The sequence below is a fragment of the Pan troglodytes genome, chromosome 8 (genome assembly GCF_028858775.2).
Source record: "Pan troglodytes isolate AG18354 chromosome 8, NHGRI_mPanTro3-v2.0_pri, whole genome shotgun sequence".
Classification (NCBI taxonomy): Eukaryota; Metazoa; Chordata; class Mammalia; order Primates; family Hominidae; genus Pan; species Pan troglodytes.
The window spans coordinates 52414474-52431624 of NC_072406.2; positions in this window are offsets into that span (position 1 = coordinate 52414474).

Sequence of the window (17151 nt, forward strand, 5' to 3'; positions counted from 1 at the left end):
GTTACGTCTAGTTTTTAAACGAAGATATTTCCTTTAATACAAGTGGCCACAAATCGCTTGAAATCTCCACTTGTAAAACCCACAAAAAGAGTGTTTCAAATCTGCTCTGTCTAAAGAAAGGTTCAACTCTGTGAGTTCAATACACACAACACAAAGAAGTTACTGAGAATTCATCTGTCTAGCTTTATATGACGAAATCCCGTTTCCAACGAAGGCCTCAAGGAGGTCTAAATATCCCCTTGCAGACTTAAGAAACAGAGTGTTTCCAAACTGCTCTATGAAAAGAAAGTTTAAACTCTCTGAGTTGAACGCACACATCATAAAGAAGTTTCTGAGAATGATTCTGTCTAGTTTTTATACAAAGATATTTCGATTTCTAAGACTGGCCTCAAATCGCTTGAAATCTCCACTTGCAAATTCCACAAAAAGAGTGTTTCAAAACTGCTCTGTCTCAAGGAAGATTCAACTCTGTGAGTTGAATACACACAACACAAAGAAGTTACTGGGAATTCATCTGTCTAGCATTTAACTGAGAAATCCCGTTTCCAACGAAGGCCTCAAAGTGGTCCAAATATCCTCTTGCAAACTTAACAAACAGAGTGTTTCCAAACTGCTCTATGAAAAGAAAGGTGAAACTCTGTGAGTTGAACGCACACATCACAAAGTGGTTTCTGAGAATGATTCTGTCTAGTTTTTATACAAAGATATTTCAATTTCTAAGACTGGCCTCAAATCGCTTGAAATCTCCAGTTGCAAATTCCACAAAAAGAGTGTTTCAAAACTGCTCTGTCTCAAGGAAGATTCAATTCTGTGAGTTGAATACACACAACACAAAGAAGTTACTGGGAATTCATCTGTCTAGCATTTAACAGAGAAATCCCGTTTCCAACGAAGGCCTCAAAGGGGTCCCAATATCCTCTTGCAAACTTAACAAACAGAGTGTTTCCAAACTGTTCTATGAAAAGAAAGGTGAAACTCTGTGAGTTGAACGCACACATCACAAAGTGGTTTCTGAGAATGATTCTGTCTAGTTTTTATACAAAGATATTTCAATTTCTAAGACCGGCCTCATATCGCTTGAAATCTCCACTTGCAAATTCCACAAAGAGAGTGTTTCCAAACTGCTCTGTCTCAAGGAAGATTCAATTCTGTGAGTTGAATACACACAACCAAAGAAGTTACTGGGAATTCATCTGTCTAGCATTTAACTGAGAAATCCCGTTTCCAACGAAGGCCTCAAAGTGGTCCAAATATCCTCTTGCAAACTTAACAAACAGAGTGTTTCCAAACTGCTCTATGAAAAGAAAGGTGAAACTCTGTGAGTTGAACGCACACATCACAAAGTAGTTTCTGAGAATGGTTCTGTCTAGTTTTTAAACGAAGATATTTCCTTTAATACAATTGGCCTCAAATCGCTTGAAATCTCCACTTGTAAAATCCACAAAAAGAGTGTTTCAAATCTGCTCTGTCTAAAGAAAGGTTCAACTCTGTGAGTTGAATACACACAACACAAAGAAGTTACTGAGAATTCATCTGTCTAGCTTTATATGAAGAAACCCCGTTTCCAACGAAGGCCTCAAGGAGGTCTAAATATCCCCTTGCAGACTTAAGAAACAGAGTGTTTCCAAGCTGCTCTATGAAAAGAAAGGTTAAACTCTGTGAGTTGAACGCACACATCACAAAGTGGTTTCTGAGAATGATTCTGTCTAGTTTTTATACAAAGATATTTCAATTTCTAAGACTGGCCTCAAATCGCTTGAAATCTCCACTTGCAAATTCCACAAAAAGAGTGTTTCAAAACTGCTCTGTCTCAAGGAAGATTCAATTCTGTGAGTTGAATACACACAACACAAAGAAGTTACTGGGAATTCATCTGTCTAGCATTTAACTGAGAAATCCCGTTTCCAACGAAGGCCTCAAAGGGGTCCAAATATCCTCTTGCAAACTTAACAAACAGAGTGTTTCCAAACTGCTCTATGAAAAGAAAGGTGAAACTCTGTGAGTTGAACGCACACATCACAAAGTAGTTTCTGAGAATGATTCTGTCTGGTTTTTAAATGAAGATATTTCCTTTAATACAATTGGCCTCAAATCGCTTGAAATCTCCACTTGTAAAATCCACAAAAAGAGTGTTTCAAATCTGCTGTGTCTAAAGAAAGGTTCAACTCTGTGAGTTGAATACACACAACACAAAGAAGTTACTGGGAATTCATCTGTCTAGCATTTAACTGAGAAATCCCGTTTCCAACGAAGGCCTCAAAGGGGTCCAAATATCCTCTTGCAAACTTAACAAACAGAGTGTTTCCAAACTGCTCTATGAAAAGAAAGGTGAAACTCTGTGAGTTGAACGCACACATCACAAAGTAGTTTCTGAGAATGATTCTGTCTAGTTTTTAAATGAAGATATTTCCTTTAATACAATTGGCCTCAAATCGCTTGAAATCTCCACTTGTAAAATCCACAAAAAGAGTGTTTCAAATCTGCTCTGTCTAAAGAAAGGTTCAACTCTGTGAGTTGAATACACACAACACAAAGAAGTTACTGAGAATTCATCTGTCTAGCTTTATATGAAGAAATCCCGTTTCCAACGAAGGCCTCAAAGAGTTTTAAATATCCCCTTGCAGACTTAAGAAACAGAGTGTTTCCAAACTGCTCTATGAAAAGAAAGTTTAAACTCTCTGTGTTGAATGCACACATCACAAAGTGGTGTCTGAGAATGATTCTGTCTGGTTTTTATACAAAGATATTTCGATTTCTAAGATTGGCCTCAAATCGGTTGAAATCTCCACTTGCAAATTCCACAAAAAGAGTGTTTCAAAACTGCTCTGTCTGAAGGAAGGGTCAACTCCGTGAGTTGAATACACACAACACAAAGAAGTTACTGGGAATTCATCTGTCTAGCATTTAACTGAGAAATCCCGTTTCCAACGAAGGCCTCAAAGGGGTCCAAATATCCTCTTGCAAACTTAACAAACAGAGTGTTTCCAAACTGCTCTATGAAAAGAAAGGTGAAACTCTGTGAGTTGAACGCACACATCACAAAGTAGTTTCTGAGAATGGTTCTGTCTAGTTTTTAAACGAAGATATTTCCTTTAATACAATTGGCCTCAAATCGCTTGAAATCTCCACCTGTAAAATCCACAAAAAGAGTGTTTCAAATCTGCTCTGTCTAAAGAAAGGTTCAACTCTGTCAGTTGAATACACACAACACAAAGAAGTTACTGAGAATTCATCTGTCTAGCTTTATATGAAGAAATCCCGTTTCCAACGAAGGCCTCAATGAGGTCTAAATATCCCCTTGCAGACTTAAGAAACAGAGTGTTTCCAAACTGCTCTATGAAAAGAAAGTTTAAACTCTCTGAGTTGAATGCACACATCACAAAGTGGTTTCTGAGAATGATTCTGTCTGGTTTTTATACAAAGATATTTCGATTTCTAAGATTGGCCACAAATCGCTTGAAATCTCCACTTGCAAATTCCACAAAAAGAGTGTTTCAAAACTGCTCTGTCTAAAGGAAGGTTCAACTCTGTGAGTTGAATACACACAACACAAAGAAGTTACTGGGAATTCATCTATCTAGCATTTAACTGAGAAATCCCGTTTCCAACGAAGGCCTCAAAGGGGTCCAAATATCCCCTTGCAAACTTAACAAACAGAGTCTTTCCAAACTGCTCTATGAAAAGAAAGGTGAAACTCTGTGAGTTGAACGCACTCATCATAAAGTAGTTTCTGAGAATGGTTACGTCTAGTTTTTAAACGAAGATATTTCCTTTAATACAAGTGGCCACAAATCGCTTGAAATCTCCACTTGTAAAACCCACAAAAAGAGTGTTTCAAATCTGCTCTGTCTAAAGAAAGGTTCAACTCTGTGAGTTCAATACACACAACACAAAGAAGTTACTGAGAATTCATCTGTCTAGCTTTATATGACGAAATCCCGTTTCCAACGAAGGCCTCAAGGAGGTCTAAATATCCCCTTGCAGACTTAAGAAACAGAGTGTTTCCAAACTGCTCTATGAAAAGAAAGTTTAAACTCTCTGAGTTGAACGCACACATCATAAAGAAGTTTCTGAGAATGATTCTGTCTAGTTTTTATACAAAGATATTTCGATTTCTAAGACTGGCCTCAAATCGCTTGAAATCTCCACTTGCAAATTCCACAAAAAGAGTGTTTCAAAACTGCTCTGTCTCAAGGAAGATTCAACTCTGTGAGTTGAATACACACAACACAAAGAAGTTACTGGGAATTCATCTGTCTAGCATTTAACTGAGAAATCCCGTTTCCAACGAAGGCCTCAAAGTGGTCCAAATATCCTCTTGCAAACTTAACAAACAGAGTGTTTCCAAACTGCTCTATGAAAAGAAAGGTGAAACTCTGTGAGTTGAACGCACACATCACAAAGTGGTTTCTGAGAATGATTCTGTCTAGTTTTTATACAAAGATATTTCAATTTCTAAGACTGGCCTCAAATCGCTTGAAATCTCCAGTTGCAAATTCCACAAAAAGAGTGTTTCAAAACTGCTCTGTCTCAAGGAAGATTCAATTCTGTGAGTTGAATACACACAACACAAAGAAGTTACTGGGAATTCATCTGTCTAGCATTTAACTGAGAAATCCCGTTTCCAACGAAGGCCTCAAAGGGGTCCCAATATCCTCTTGCAAACTTAACAAACAGAGTGTTTCCAAACTGCTCTATGAAAAGAAAGGTGAAACTCTGTGAGTTGAACGCACACATCACAAAGTGGTTTCTGAGAATGATTCTGTCTAGTTTTTATACAAAGATATTTCAATTTCTAAGACCGGCCTCATATCGCTTGAAATCTCCACTTGCAAATTCCACAAAGAGAGTGTTTCCAAACTGCTCTGTCTCAAGGAAGATTCAATTCTGTGAGTTGAATACACACAACACAAAGAAGTTACTGGGAATTCATCTGTCTAGCATTTAACTGAGAAATCCCGTTTCCAACGAAGGCCTCAAAGGGGTCCAAATATCCTCTTGCAAACTTAACAAACAGAGTGTTTCCAAACTGCTCTATGAAAAGAAGGTGAATCTCTGTGAGTTGAACGCACACATCACAAAGTAGTTTCTGAGAATGGTTCTGTCTAGTTTTTAAACGAAGATATTTCCTTTAATACAATTGGCCTCAAATCGCTTGAAATCTCCACTTGTAAAATCCACAAAAAGAGTGTTTCAAATCTGCTCTGTCTAAAGAAAGGTTCAACTCTGTGAGTTGAATACACACAACACAAAGAAGTTACTGAGAATTCATCTGTCTAGCTTTATATGAAGAAACCCCGTTTCCAACGAAGGCCTCAAGGAGGTCTAAATATCCCCTTGCAGACTTAAGAAACAGAGTGTTTCCAAGCTGCTCTATGAAAAGAAAGGTTAAACTCTGTGAGTTGAACGCACACATCACAAAGTGGTTTCTGAGAATGATTCTGTCTAGTTTTTATACAAAGATATTTCAATTTCTAAGACTGGCCTCAAATCGCTTGAAATCTCCACTTGCAAATTCCACAAAAAGAGTGTTTCAAAACTGCTCTGTCTCAAGGAAGATTCAATTCTGTGAGTTGAATACACACAACACAAAGAAGTTACTGGGAATTCATCTGTCTAGCATTTAACTGAGAAATCCCGTTTCCAACGAAGGCCTCAAAGGGGTCCAAATATCCTCTTGCAAACTTAACAAACAGAGTGTTTCCAAACTGCTCTATGAAAAGAAAGGTGAAACTCTGTGAGTTGAACGCACACATCACAAAGTAGTTTCTGAGAATGGTTCTGTCTAGTTTTTAAACGAAGATATTTCCTTTAATACAATTGGCCTCAAATCGCTTGAAATCTCCACCTGTAAAATCCACAAAAAGAGTGTTTCAAATCTGCTCTGTCTAAAGAAAGGTTCAACTCTGTCAGTTGAATACACACAACACAAAGAAGTTACTGAGAATTCATCTGTCTAGCTTTATATGAAGAAATCCCGTTTCCAACGAAGGCCTCAATGAGGTCTAAATATCCCCTTGCAGACTTAAGAAACAGAGTGTTTCCAAACTGCTCTATGAAAAGAAAGTTTAAACTCTCTGAGTTGAATGCACACATCACAAAGTGGTTTCTGAGAATGATTCTGTCTGGTTTTTATACAAAGATATTTCGATTTCTAAGATTGGCCACAAATCGCTTGAAATCTCCACTTGCAAATTCCACAAAAAGAGTGTTTCAAAACTGCTCTGTCTAAAGGAAGGTTCAACTCTGTGAGTTGAATACACACAACACTAAGAAGTTACTGGGAATTCATCTATCTAGCATTTAACTGAGAAATCCCGTTTCCAACGAAGGCCTCAAAGGGGTCCAAATATCCTCTTGCAAACTTAACAAACAGAGTGTTTCCAAACTGCTCTATGAAAAGAAAGGTGAAACTCTGTGAGTTGAACGCACACATCACAAAGTAGTTTCTGAGAATGGTTCTGTCTAGTTTTTAAACGAAGATATTTCCTTTAATACAATTGGCCTCAAATCGCTTGAAATCTCCACCTGTAAAATCCACAAAAAGAGTGTTTCAAATCTGCTCTGTCTAAAGAAAGGTTCAACTCTGTCAGTTGAATACACACAACACAAAGAAGTTACTGAGAATTCATCTGTCTAGCTTTATATGAAGAAATCCCGTTTCCAACGAAGGCCTCAATGAGGTCTAAATATCCCCTTGCAGACTTAAGAAACAGAGTGTTTCCAAACTGCTCTATGAAAAGAAAGTTTAAACTCTCTGAGTTGAATGCACACATCACAAAGTGGTTTCTGAGAATGATTCTGTCTGGTTTTTATACAAAGATATTTCGATTTCTAAGATTGGCCACAAATCGCTTGAAATCTCCACTTGCAAATTCCACAAAAAGAGTGTTTCAAAACTGCTCTGTCTAAAGGAAGGTTCAACTCTGTGAGTTGAATACACACAACACTAAGAAGTTACTGGGAATTCATCTATCTAGCATTTAACTGAGAAATCCCGTTTCCAACGAAGGCCTCAAAGGGGTCCAAATATCCCCTTGCAAACTTAACAAACAGAGTCTTTCCAAACTGCTCTATGAAAAGAAAGGTGAAACTCTGTGAGTTGAACGCACTCATCATAAAGTAGTTTCTGAGAATGGTTACGTCTAGTTTTTAAACGAAGATATTTCCTTTAATACAAGTGGCCACAAATCGCTTGAAATCTCCACTTGTAAAACCCACAAAAAGAGTGTTTCAAATCTGCTCTGTCTAAAGAAAGGTTCAACTCTGTGAGTTCAATACACACAACACAAAGAAGTTACTGAGAATTCATCTGTCTAGCTTTATATGAAGAAATCCCGTTTCCAACGAAGGCCTCAAGGAGGTCTAAATATCCCCTTGCAGACTTAAGAAACAGAGTGTTTCCAAACTGCTCTATGAAAAGAAAGTTTAAACTCTCTGAGTTGAACGCACACATCATAAAGAAGTTTCTGAGAATGATTCTGTCTAGTTTTTATACAAAGATATTTCGATTTCTAAGACTGGCCTCAAATCGCTTGAAATCTCCACTTGCAAATTCCACAAAAAGAGTGTTTCAAAACTGCTCTGTCTCAAGGAAGATTCAACTCTGTGAGTTGAATACACACAACACAAAGAAGTTACTGGGAATTCATCTGTCTAGCATTTAACTGAGAAATCCCGTTTCCAACGAAGGCCTCAAAGTGGTCCAAATATCCTCTTGCAAACTTAACAAACAGAGTGTTTCCAAACTGCTCTATGAAAAGAAAGGTGAAACTCTGTGAGTTGAACGCACACATCACAAAGTGGTTTCTGAGAATGATTCTGTCTAGTTTTTATACAAAGATATTTCAATTTCTAAGACTGGCCTCAAATCGCTTGAAATCTCCAGTTGCAAATTCCACAAAAAGAGTGTTTCAAAACTGCTCTGTCTCAAGGAAGATTCAATTCTGTGAGTTGAATACACACAACACAAAGAAGTTACTGGGAATTCATCTGTCTAGCATTTAACAGAGAAATCCCGTTTCCAACGAAGGCCTCAAAGGGGTCCCAATATCCTCTTGCAAACTTAACAAACAGAGTGTTTCCAAACTGCTCTATGAAAAGAAAGGTGAAACTCTGTGAGTTGAACGCACACATCACAAAGTGGTTTCTGAGAATGATTCTGTCTAGTTTTTATACAAAGATATTTCAACTTCTAAGACCGGCCTCATATCGCTTGAAATCTCCACTTGCAAATTCCACAAAGAGAGTGTTTCCAAACTGCTCTGTCTCAAGGAAGATTCAATTCTGTGAGTTGAATACACACAACCAAAGAAGTTACTGGGAATTCATCTGTCTAGCATTTAACTGAGAAATCCCGTTTCCAACGAAGGCCTCAAAGTGGTCCAAATATCCTCTTGCAAACTTAACAAACAGAGTGTTTCCAAACTGCTCTATGAAAAGAAAGGTGAAACTCTGTGAGTTGAACGCACACATCACAAAGTAGTTTCTGAGAATGGTTCTGTCTAGTTTTTAAACGAAGATATTTCCTTTAATACAATTGGCCTCAAATCGCTTGAAATCTCCACTTGTAAAATCCACAAAAAGAGTGTTTCAAATCTGCTCTGTCTAAAGAAAGGTTCAACTCTGTGAGTTGAATACACACAACACAAAGAAGTTACTGAGAATTCATCTGTCTAGCTTTATATGAAGAAACCCCGTTTCCAACGAAGGCCCCAAGGAGGTCTAAATATCCCCTTGCAGACTTAAGAAACAGAGTGTTTCCAAGCTGCTCTATGAAAAGAAAGGTTAAACTCTGTGAGTTGAACGCACACATCACAAAGTGGTTTCTGAGAATGATTCTGTCTAGTTTTTATACAAAGATATTTCAATTTCTAAGACTGGCCTCAAATCGCTTGAAATCTCCACTTGCAAATTCCACAAAAAGAGTGTTTCAAAACTGCTCTGTCTCAAGGAAGATTCAATTCTGTGAGTTGAATACACACAACACAAAGAAGTTACTGGGAATTCATCTGTCTAGCATTTAACTGAGAAATCCCGTTTCCAACGAAGGCCTCAAAGGGGTCCAAATATCCTCTTGCAAACTTAACAAACAGAGTGTTTCCAAACTGCTCTATGAAAAGAAAGGTGAAACTCTGTGAGTTGAACGCACACATCACAAAGTAGTTTCTGAGAATGATTCTGTCTGGTTTTTAAATGAAGATATTTCCTTTAATACAATTGGCCTCAAATCGCTTGAAATCTCCACTTGTAAAATCCACAAAAAGAGTGTTTCAAATCTGCTGTGTCTAAAGAAAGGTTCAACTCTGTGAGTTGAATACACACAACACAAAGAAGTTACTGGGAATTCATCTGTCTAGCATTTAACTGAGAAATCCCGTTTCCAACGAAGGCCTCAAAGGGGTCCAAATATCCTCTTGCAAACTTAACAAACAGAGTGTTTCCAAACTGCTCTATGAAAAGAAAGGTGAAACTCTGTGAGTTGAACGCACACATCACAAAGTAGTTTCTGAGAATGATTCTGTCTAGTTTTTAAATGAAGATATTTCCTTTAATACAATTGGCCTCAAATCGCTTGAAATCTCCACTTGTAAAATCCACAAAAAGAGTGTTTCAAATCTGCTCTGTCTAAAGAAAGGTTCAACTCTGTGAGTTGAATACACACAACACAAAGAAGTTACTGAGAATTCATCTGTCTAGCTTTATATGAAGAAATCCCGTTTCCAACGAAGGCCTCAAAGAGTTTTAAATATCCCCTTGCAGACTTAAGAAACAGAGTGTTTCCAAACTGCTCTATGAAAAGAAAGTTTAAACTCTCTGTGTTGAATGCACACATCACAAAGTGGTGTCTGAGAATGATTCTGTCTGGTTTTTATACAAAGATATTTCGATTTCTAAGATTGGCCTCAAATCGGTTGAAATCTCCACTTGCAAATTCCACAAAAAGAGTGTTTCAAATCTGCTCTGTCTAAAGAAAGGTTCAACTCTGTCAGTTGAATACACACAACACAAAGAAGTTACTGAGAATTCATCTGTCTAGCTTTATATGAAGAAATCCCGTTTCCAACGAAGGCCTCAATGAGGTCTAAATATCCCCTTGCAGACTTAAGAAACAGAGTGTTTCCAAACTGCTCTATGAAAAGAAAGTTTAAACTCTCTGAGTTGAATGCACACATCACAAAGTGGTTTCTGAGAATGATTCTGTCTGGTTTTTATACAAAGATATTTCGATTTCTAAGATTGGCCACAAATCGCTTGAAATCTCCACTTGCAAATTCCACAAAAAGAGTGTTTCAAAACTGCTCTGTCTAAAGGAAGGTTCAACTCTGTGAGTTGAATACACACAACACAAAGAAGTTACTGGGAATTCATCTATCTAGCATTTAACTGAGAAATCCCGTTTCCAACGAAGGCCTCAAAGGGGTCCAAATATCCCCTTGCAAACTTAACAAACAGAGTCTTTCCAAACTGCTCTATGAAAAGAAAGGTGAAACTCTGTGAGTTGAACGCACTCATCATAAAGTAGTTTCTGAGAATGGTTACGTCTAGTTTTTAAACGAAGATATTTCCTTTAATACAAGTGGCCACAAATCGCTTGAAATCTCCACTTGTAAAACCCACAAAAAGAGTGTTTCAAATCTGCTCTGTCTAAAGAAAGGTTCAACTCTGTGAGTTCAATACACACAACACAAAGAAGTTACTGAGAATTCATCTGTCTAGCTTTATATGACGAAATCCCGTTTCCAACGAAGGCCTCAAGGAGGTCTAAATATCCCCTTGCAGACTTAAGAAACAGAGTGTTTCCAAACTGCTCTATGAAAAGAAAGTTTAAACTCTCTGAGTTGAACGCACACATCATAAAGAAGTTTCTGAGAATGATTCTGTCTAGTTTTTATACAAAGATATTTCGATTTCTAAGACTGGCCTCAAATCGCTTGAAATCTCCACTTGCAAATTCCACAAAAAGAGTGTTTCAAAACTGCTCTGTCTCAAGGAAGATTCAACTCTGTGAGTTGAATACACACAACACAAAGAAGTTACTGGGAATTCATCTGTCTGGCATTTAACTGAGAAATCCCGTTTCCAACGAAGGCCTCAAAGTGGTCCAAATATCCTCTTGCAAACTTAACAAACAGAGTGTTTCCAAACTGCTCTATGAAAAGAAAGGTGAAACTCTGTGAGTTGAACGCACACATCACAAAGTGGTTTCTGAGAATGATTCTGTCTAGTTTTTATACAAAGATATTTCAATTTCTAAGACTGGCCTCAAATCGCTTGAAATCTCCAGTTGCAAATTCCACAAAAAGAGTGTTTCAAAACTGCTCTGTCTCAAGGAAGATTCAATTCTGTGAGTTGAATACACACAACACAAAGAAGTTACTGGGAATTCATCTGTCTAGCATTTAACTGAGAAATCCCGTTTCCAACGAAGGCCTCAAAGGGGTCCCAATATCCTCTTGCAAACTTAACAAACAGAGTGTTTCCAAACTGCTCTATGAAAAGAAAGGTGAATCTCTGTGAGTTGAACGCACACATCACAAAGTGGTTTCTGAGAATGATTCTGTCTAGTTTTTATACAAAGATATTTCAATTTCTAAGACCGGCCTCATATCGCTTGAAATCTCCACTTGCAAATTCCACAAAGAGAGTGTTTCCAAACTGCTCTGTCTCAAGGAAGATTCAATTCTGTGAGTTGAATACACACAACACAAAGAAGTTACTGGGAATTCATCTGTCTAGCATTTAACTGAGAAATCCCGTTTCCAACGAAGGCCTCAAAGTGGTCCAAATATCCTCTTGCAAACTTAACAAACAGAGTGTTTCCAAACTGCTCTATGAAAAGAAAGGTGAAACTCTGTGAGTTGAACGCACACATCACAAAGTAGTTTCTGAGAATGCTTCTGTCTAGTTTTTAAATGAAGATATTTCCTTTAATACAATTGGCCTCAAATCGCTTGAAATCTCCACTTGTAAAATCCACAAAAAGAGTGTTTCAAATCTGCTCTGTCTAAAGAAAGGTTCAACTCTGTGAGTTGAATACACACAACACAAAGAAGTTACTGAGAATTCATCTGTCTAGCTTTATATGAAGAAATCCCGTTTCCAACGAAGGCCTCAAAGAGTTTTAAATATCCCCTTGCAGACTTAAGAAACAGAGTGTTTCCAAACTGCTCTATGAAAAGAAAGGTTTAACTCTGTGAGTTGAATGCACACATCACAAAGTGGTTTCTGAGAATGATTCTGTCTGGTTTTTATACAAAGATATTTCGATTTCTAAGATTGGCCTCAAATCGCTTGAAATCTCCAGGTGCAAATTCCACAAAAAGAGTGTTTCAAAACTGCTCTTTCTGAAGGAAGGTTCAACTCTGTGAGTTGAATACACACAACACAAAGAAGTTACTGGGAATTCATCTGTCTAGCATTTAACTGAGAAATCCCGTTTCCAACGAAGGCCTCAAAGGGGTCCAAATATCCTCTTGCAAACTTAACAAACAGAGTGTTTCCAAACTGCTCTATGAAAAGAAAGGTGAAACTCTGTGAGTTGAACGCACACATCACAAAGTAGTTTCTGAGAATGGTTCTGTCTAGTTTTTAAAGGAAGATATTTCCTTTAATACAATTGGCCTCAAATCGCTTGAAATCTCCACCTGTAAAATCCACAAAAATAGTGTTTCAAATCTGCTCTGTCTAAAGAAAGGTTCAACTCTGTCAGTTGAATACACACAACACAAAGAAGTTACTGAGAATTCATCTGTCTAGCTTTATATGAAGAAATCCCGTTTCCAACGAAGGCCTCAAAGAGTTTTAAATATCCCCTTGCAGACTTAAGAAACAGAGTGTTTCCAAACTGCTCTATGAAAAGAAAGTTTAAACTCTCTGTGTTGAACGCACACATCACAAAGTGGTTTCTGAGAATGATTCTGTCTGGTTTTTATACAAAGATATTTCGATTTCTAAGATTGGCCTCAAATCGGTTGAAATCTCCACTTGCAAATTCCACAAAAAGAGTGTTTCAAAACTGCTCTGTCTGAAGGAAGGGTCAACTCTGTGAGTTGAATACACACAACACAAAGAAGTTACTGGGAATTCATCTGTCTAGCATTTAACTGAGAAATCCCGTTTCCAACGAAGGCCTCAAAGGGGTCCAAATATCCTCTTGCAAACTTAACAAACAGAGTGTTTCCAAACTGCTCTATGAAAAGAAAGGTGAAACTCTGTGAGTTGAACGCACACATCACAAAGTAGTTTCTGAGAATGGTTCTGTCTAGTTTTTAAACGAAGATATTTCCTTTAATACAATTGGCCTCAAATCGCTTGAAATCTCCACCTGTAAAATCCACAAAAAGAGTGTTTCAAATCTGCTCTGTCTAAAGAAAGGTTCAACTCTGTCAGTTGAATACACACAACACAAAGAAGTTACTGAGAATTCATCTGTCTAGCTTTATATGAAGAAATCCCGTTTCCAACGAAGGCCTCAAGGATGTCTAAATATCCCCTTGCAGACTTAAGAAACAGAGTGTTTCCAAACTGCTCTATGAAAAGAAAGATTAAACTCTGTGAGTTGAACGCACACATCACAAACTGGTTTCTGAGAATGATTCTGTCTAGTTTTTATACAAAGATATTTCGATTTCTAAGATTGGCCTCAAATCGCTTGAAATCTCCAATTGCAAATTCCACAAAAAGAGTGTTTCAAAACTGCTCTGTCTCAAGGAAGATTCAACTCTGTGAGTTGAATACACACAACACAAAGAAGTTACTGGGAATTCATCTGTCTAGCATTTAAATGAGAAATCCCGTTTCCAACGAAGGCCTCAAAGTGGTCCAAATATCCTCTTGCAAACTTAACAAACAGAGTGTTTCCAAACTGCTCTATGAAAAGAAAGGTGAATCTCTGTGAGTTGAACGCACACATCACAAAGTAGTTTCTGAGAATGGTTCTGTCTATTTTTTAAACGAAGATATTTCCTTTAATACAATTGGCCTCAAATCGCTTGAAATCTCCAGTTGTAAAATCCACAAAAAGTGTGTTTCAAATCTGCTCTGTCTAAAGAAAGGTTCAACTCTGTGGGTTGAATACACACAACACAAAGAAGTTACTGAGAATTCATCTGTCTAGCTTTATATGAAGAAATCCCGTTTCCAACGAAGGCCTCAAGGAGGTCTAAATATCCCCTTGCAGACTTAAGAAACAGAGTGTTTCCAAACTGCTCTATGAAAAGAAAGTTGAAACTCTCTGTGTTGAATGCAACCATCACAAAGTGGTTTCTGAGAATGATTCTGTCTGGTTTTTATACAAAGATATTTCGATTTCTAAGATTGGCCTCAAATCGCTTGAAATCTCCACTTGCAAATTCCACAAAAAGAGTGTTTCAAAACTGCTCTGTCTAAAGGAAGGTTCAATTCTGTGAGTTGAATACACACAACACAAAGAAGTTACTGGGAATTCATCTGTCTAGGATTTAACTGAGAAATCCCGTTTCCAACGAAGGCCTCAAAGGGGTCCAAATATCCCCTTGCAAACTTAACAAACAGAGTCTTTCCAAACTGCTCTATGAAAAGAAAGGTGAAACTCTGTGAGTTGAACGCACACATCATAAAGAAGTTGCTGAGAATGGTTCTGTCTAGTTTTTAAACGAAGATATCTCCTTTAATACAATTGGCCTCAAATCGCTTGAAATCTCCACTTCTAAAATCCACAAAAAGAGTGTTTCAAATCTGCTCTGTGTAAAGAAAGGTTCAACTCTGTGAGTTGAATACACACAACACAAAGAAGTTACTGAGAATTCATCTGTCTAGCTTTATATGGAGAAATCAAGTTTCCAACGAAGGCCTCAAGGAGGTCTAAGTATCTCCTTGCAGACTTAAGAAACAGAGTGTTTCCAAACTGCTCTATGAAAAGAAAGGTTAAACTCTGTGAGTTGAACGCACACATCACAAAGTGGTTTCTGAGAATGATTCTGTCTAGTTTTTATACAAAGATATTTCGATTTCTAAGACTGGCCTCAAATCGCTTGAAATCTCCACTTGCAAATTCCACAAAAAGAGTGTTTCAAAACTGCTCTGTCTCAAGGAAGATTCAATTCTGTGAGTTGAATACACACAACAGAAAGAAGTTACTGGGAATTCATCTGTCTAGCATTTAACTGAGAAATCCCGTTTCCAACGAAGGCCTCAAAGTGGTCCAAATATCCTCTTGCAAACTTAACAAACAGAGTGTTTCCAAACTGCTCTATGAAAAGAAAGGGGAAACTCTGTGAGTTGAACGCACACATCACAAAGTAGTTTCTGAGAATGATTCTGTCTAGTTTTTAAATGAAGATATTTCCTTTAATACAATTGGCCTCAAATCGCTTGAAATCTCCACTTGTAAAATCCACAAAAAGAGTGTTTCAAATCTGCTCTGTCTAAAGAAAGGTTCAACTCTGTGAGTTGAATACACACAACACAAAGAAGTTACTGAGAATTCATCTGTCTAGCTTTATATGAAGAAATCCCGTTTCCAACGAAGGCCTCAAAGAGTTTTAAATATCCCCTTGCAGACTTAAGAAACAGAGCGTTTCCAAACTGCTCTATGAAAAGAAAGTTTAAACTCTCTGTGTTGAATGCACACATCACAAAGTGGTTTCTGAGAATGATTCTGTCTGGTTTTTATACAAAGATATTTCGATTTCTAAGATTGGCCTCAAATCGGTTGAAATCTCGACTTGCAAATTCCACAAAAAGAGTGTTTCAAAACTGCTCTGTCTGAAGGAAGGGTCAACTCTGTGAGTTGAATACACACAACACAAAGAAGTTACTGGGAATTCATCTGTCTAGGATTTAACTGAGAAATCCCGTTTCCAACGAAGTCCTCAAAGGGGTCCAAATATCCCCTTGCAAACTTAACAAACAGAGTCTTTCCAAACTGCTCTATGAAAAGAAAGGTGCAACTCTGTGAGTTGAACGCACACATCATAAAGAAGTTTCTGAGAATGGTTCTGTCTAGTTTTTAAACGAAGATATCTCCTTTAATACAATTGGCCTCAAATCGCTTGAAATCTCCACTTGTAAAATCCACAAAAAGAGTGTTTCAAATCTGCTCTGTGTAAAGAAAGGTTCAACTCTGTGAGTTGAATACACACAACACAAAGAAGTTACTGAGAATTCATCTGTCTAGCTTTATATGGAGAAATCAAGTTTCCAACGAAGGCCTCAAGGAGGTCTAAGTATCTCCTTGCAGACTTAAGAAACAGAGTGTTTCCAAACTGCTCTATGAAAAGAAAGGTTAAACTCTGTGAGTTGAACGCACACATCAAAAACTGGTTTCTGAGAATGATTCTGTCTAGTTTTTATACAAAGATATTTCGATTTCTAAGACTGGCCTCAAATCGCTTGAAATCTCCACTTGCAAATTCCACAAAAAGAGTGTTTCAAAACTGCTCTGTCTCAAGGAAGATTCAATTCTGTGAGTTGAATACACACAACACAAAGAAGTTACTGGGAATTCATCTGTCTAGCATTTAACTGAGAAATCCCGTTTCCAACGAAGGCCTCAAAGTGGTCCAAATATCCTCTTGCAAACTTAACAAACAGAGTGTTTCCAAACTGCTCTATGAAAAGAAAGGTGAAACTCTGTGAGTTGAACGCACACATCACAAAGTAGTTTCTGAGAATGATTCTGTCTAGTTTTTAAATGAAGATATTTCCTTTAATACAATTGGCCTCAAATCGCTTGAAATCTCCACTTGTAAAATCCACAAAAAGAGTGTTTCAAATCTGCTCTGTCTAAAGAAAGGTTCAACTCTGTGAGTTGAATACACACAACACAAAGAAGTTACTGAGAATTCATCTGTCTAGCTTTATATGAAGAAATCCCGTTTCCAACGAAGGCCTCAAAGAGTTTTAAATATCCCCTTGCAGACTTAAGAAACAGAGTGTTTCCAAACTGCTCTATGAAAAGAAAGTTTAAACTCTCTGTGTTGAATGCACACATCACAAAGTGGTTTCTGAGAATGATTCTGTCTGGTTTTTATACAAAGATATTTCGATTTCTAAGATTGGCCTCAAATCGGTTGAAATCTCCACTTGCAAATTCCACAAAAAGAGTGTTTCAAAACTGCTCTGTCTGAAGGAAGGGTCAACTCTGTGAGTTGAATACACACAACACAA